The following is a 5,000-nucleotide window of genomic DNA, read 5'->3' as shown; positions in this document are numbered from 1 at the left end:
TATTCTCAATCATTCATCCCTTTCTCTGGTAAACTCTGGAACTCCCTGCCTGCTTCCGTATTTCCACCTTCCTATGACTTGAATTCCTTCAAGAGGGAGGTTTCAAGACACTTATTCATCATTTTTTGACCACTGCTTTGACCCCTGTATGGGACTGGCATTTCAGTGGGCATTTTTTTTATTACATTTTTGTTGCCCTTGGCCAGTGTCCTTCCTACATAAAAAAAAAAAAAAAAATAGTAGTAGTAGTAGCAGTAGTAGTAGTAGTAGTAGTAGTAGTAGTAATGCTATTTTTCATATATTTAGTAATTTTTTTTTTTCATATTATTATTTATATTTATATTTTTTGTTTTGTTTTGACATTCATACGAATGCTATAAAGGTGAAGCATAGAAATTTATTTGATTGATTAATTAATTTATATATCTATTTATTTTGATTTTTTAAATTAATTAATTTATTTATTTTTATTATTATTATTTTTTTTTTTTATGTCTCTATGATAAGCAAAGCATTATAGAATTTATGAAAGCACATATCCTCTAGAGTCTTGCCCTACAAAAGATTCTGTAAAGTAAAAAATAAAGGGAATAAGTGTCAGTGACGTTTGATGAATAGAGGAAGGCGTGGCAGAAATTACCATAAAACGTATATAAATGAAAATTTATCTTCCTCGTATTTTCCAACTTGCGTTTGCTTCTTGAAAATTTAACTGGGTGGGTCATATAGCAGACATATTGTTCTTTCCTCCATTGTAGTTTGTTTCCAGCAAGCCCCCTAAATAAAGTTTCTGTTTTTTTTTTTTTTTTTTTTTTTTTAAAGAAATGAGGAATTACATTCTAACGCTGATCACTGAGCGGAGCGTAGACGAGCTGCTATCCTCAAGGACGTTACCTCTCTCTCTCTCTCTCTCTCTCTCTAAATAAGACTTTAAATAAAAAGAATATATATATATATATATATATATATATATATATATATATATATATATATATATATATATATATATATATATATATATATATATATATATATATATATATATATATATATATATATATTAAAAGACAATGAATATCCTCTGGGGAAGGGGTGACAATCCTTATTTAACCCTTAATTTCAGTTGAATTTTGACAAGTCTACGTTAAAATGTTTCCATTTTTCTGCAGTGATAAAGAAACGTAGAGGGGTAGCTAATATATTTAATTGTTAATTGTATCTTTTTTTCTTTCTTTTTTTCATTTATTCTTTTATTAATTTTTCTTTTCATTGCTTAATTATGCATTATGCCGACACTGCAGGTTACAATTGCAGATATTGCAAGTATTTTTGACACAATACAAGTACATCCAGCTAAACTATTGCTACAGTATAGAGAGAGTATTTCGATTACATACCTTATTCTTCATCTTCTTTTCTTCTTTTTTTTTTTTAATAAATATAATAATAAATAAATAAGTAAATAGGTATTGTCAAATGAAATCGTCGAGATTACGCAGGGGTTTCGGGCAATACTTGGATGGGTGACTACACAAGCCTCATCTGTCTGAAAAAAAATAAATAAATAAAAAAAATAAGAATAAGAATAGGGAGAATGAACGAAAATTTTAAGTAATAAAGATAACAGTAAGAATTATTATAACAAGAATAAGAAAAATTACAATAAAGGAATATAAAAAAAAAGAAAGAAAGCATCCCATGTCTTTCTTCCTAATTGTCATAGAAGGGTGAATTCTTTTGTATATTTTCCAACATTTCCAATACAACGATATGAATGGGGGAAGAAAGAATAAGAATAATAGAAAGAAGGCCTCCCAACACCTAGTTCTCCGGTCTTGGCCAATTAGCTAACGGCGGGATCAGCGCAGTTAAGCAGGGGGTCCGGGAAGAACTTGGATGGGTGACCACAAAAGCCTCATCTCTCTGAGAATAGAAAAAAATAGCAATAAGAATGAGGAGAATGAACGAAAAACGAAAATAATAAAATAACAATAACAACTATAATAAAAAAAAGAAGATTAAGAATAAAAAGAACAAAAATAAGGGAAAAAAGTAATAATATATCTCTCTTGCTAATTGTCGTAGAATTATGAATGAAGGGTTAATTTTAGTGCATATTTTCCAACATTTTCAGCACAACAATGCAACAACAATACAGGAAAGAATAAGAATAAGAGAAATAAGCCCTCCCAACACCTTGTTCTCCGCTCTTGACCAATCAGCTGACGGCGGGATCAGCAAGGTTAAGCAGGGGGTCCGGGCAGAACTTGGATGGGTGACCGCACAAGCCTCATCTCTCTAAAAGTAGGATAAATAAGAATAAGATAAGGAAGAATAATAAAAAAAAATGAAAATAATAAAGATAACAATATTAATTATGACAAGAATAAGAAAAAAATAGAATAAAAAGAATGAAAAAAATAAGAATATCACAACTTTCTTGCTAATTGTCTTAGAATTTTAAATGACATGTCAGTTCTGCTGTATATTTTCCAAGATTTGTTATGAATGAGGGAAGAAAGAATAAGAATAAGAATAAGAATAAGAACAAAATGAATTAGACTAACAATAATGATCACATCTTTCATGCGGTGACTGCGTGGGCGATGAGCCTCACTGGACGTTTCTGACCAATCACAAGGCAGGGTTGGAGTCGTCGGGCCCACCCGATTCATATATAAAGGGATTTTGTGGGAAGCGCGGGCAGACTCAGCTGAGTGTTCGTTGTGAGTTGTTGTTACCACAACTATGGCACGTACCAAGCAAACGGCTCGCAAGTCCACTGGTGGCAAGGCGCCCCGCAAGCAGCTTGCTACAAAGGCAGCTCGCAAGTCTGCTCCAGCCACTGGAGGTGTCAAGAAACCCCACCGTTACAGGCCTGGAACCGTTGCTCTCCGTGAGATCCGCCGTTATCAGAAGAGCACTGAGCTGCTTATCAGGAAACTGCCTTTCCAGCGCCTGGTGCGTGAAATTGCTCAGGATTTCAAGACTGACCTCCGCTTCCAGTCCTCTGCTGTCATGGCTCTCCAGGAAGCTTCCGAGGCTTACCTCGTGGGTCTGTTTGAGGATACCAACCTGTGCGCCATCCATGCCAAGCGCGTGACTATCATGCCAAAGGACATCCAACTGGCTCGTCGCATCCGTGGCGAGCGTGCCTAAGAAGTCATCCACGAATGATCTTCATAACAGCAATATCTAGGCCCTTTTTAGGGCCAAACATCTCTTTCATTAAAGAATTTTCATAGACAATCTGTTTGGTTTTGTGGAAGAAAATATTTATTTTCCATCTTTCAGTATCAGGTATCGACTTTCAACTCAATATCCTTCCCCCCTTTTTTTTTTTTTATATTATTATTATTATTCCCTCTTCCATGGCCATATCTCTTTCACTTGGGAGAATTTTTATCTTTCTTTATCTCTATTTTTTTTTTATCTTTTCTTTATCTCCACAGAATAATAATCACGATAATAATAAGCATAATAATAATAATAATAATAATAATAATAATAATAATAATAATAATAATAATAATGATACAATAATTATTATAATAATAATCATAATAAAAACAACAATATTAATATTATTAATAATGATAATAATAATAATAATAATAATAATAATAATAATAATAATAATAATAATAAAAATAATAATAATAATAATATTAATAATAATAACAATAATTATAATAATAATGCATTTGTCTATATCGTATCTTTTTTCCTTTTCAAGTGTGGCTCCAATGGAGCCGGGTATTATTTTATACTGGCAGCAGTATACTGGCCGCCTGTTTACTTGGAGGAGGTATACTTGGTAACAGCCTTGGTGCCTTCAGAAACAGCGTGTTTTGCCAGTTCACCAGGCAGAAGAAGACGGACAGCGGTCTGGATTTCCCGGCTGGTGATGGTGGAGCGCTTGTTATAGTGTGCCAGGCGGGATGCCTCGGCAGCGATGCGCTCGAAAATGTCATTCACGAACGAGTTCATGATTGACATGGCCTTGGAGGACACGCCAGTGTCTGGGTGGACTTGCTTGAGCACCTTGTAGATGTAGATGGAGTAGCTCTCCTTCCTCCTGCGCTTCTTCTTCTTGTCGCCCTTGGCAATGGCCTTCTGTGCCTTGCCAGCTTTCTTGGCAGCCTTTCCTGATGCTTTGGGAGGCATAGTGTCGCCGTACTGCTGTGAGAACGAGTGTGCGTTTTCTCAGTTGAAAAGTGGTATATATATTAGCGTGCCTACTCAGGATCAGGAGTCGCCACCTCAGCGAGCGTCCTGATTGGTCCAGACGCGCTCTGGGCCGATCTGATCTCGCGTATATATAGCCGTTTTTCCCAAAATTCACTACTTGCTCGCAGAGCTACCGACGAGGTTAGAGTACTCGCGCTCCTCATTTATCACCAACAACAACAACTACTACTACTACTACTACTACCACAACATCCATTATCATGTCTGGACGCGGCAAGGGAGGAAAGGTGAAGGGAAAGTCAAAGTCCCGTTCCAGTCGTGCTGGACTCCAGTTCCCGGTCGGCAGGATTCATCGCCTTCTAAGGAAAGGCAACTACGCCGAGCGCGTGGGTGCTGGTGCCCCCGTGTACCTTGCGGCAGTTATGGAGTACCTGGCTGCTGAAGTCCTTGAGCTTGCCGGCAATGCCGCCCGTGACAACAAGAAGACTCGCATCATCCCACGTCACCTGCAGCTGGCCATCCGCAACGACGAGGAACTTAACAAGCTCCTCTCCGGAGTCACCATTGCACAGGGTGGCGTGCTGCCCAACATTCAGGCCGTGCTCCTTCCCAAGAAGACTGAGAAGAAGTAAATAAAGGGCCTCCCTCCCCTTCAGCCAATATCACCATCAATCCGGCTCCTCTTCGGAGCCACACGTTCAAACATCTAGAGAGTTGTGTAGACTATACTGGTATATCAATAATAAGCAAGTAGTGTATTTATTTTCGAGTTAGTTATTTGTTATTATTATTATTATTATTTAGTCAGG

Source organism: Scylla paramamosain, unplaced genomic scaffold (assembly GCF_035594125.1).
Source record: "Scylla paramamosain isolate STU-SP2022 unplaced genomic scaffold, ASM3559412v1 Contig68, whole genome shotgun sequence".
In the NCBI taxonomy this organism is placed as follows: domain Eukaryota; kingdom Metazoa; phylum Arthropoda; class Malacostraca; order Decapoda; family Portunidae; genus Scylla; species Scylla paramamosain.
Note: the sequence above shows the minus strand (reverse complement) of the source record.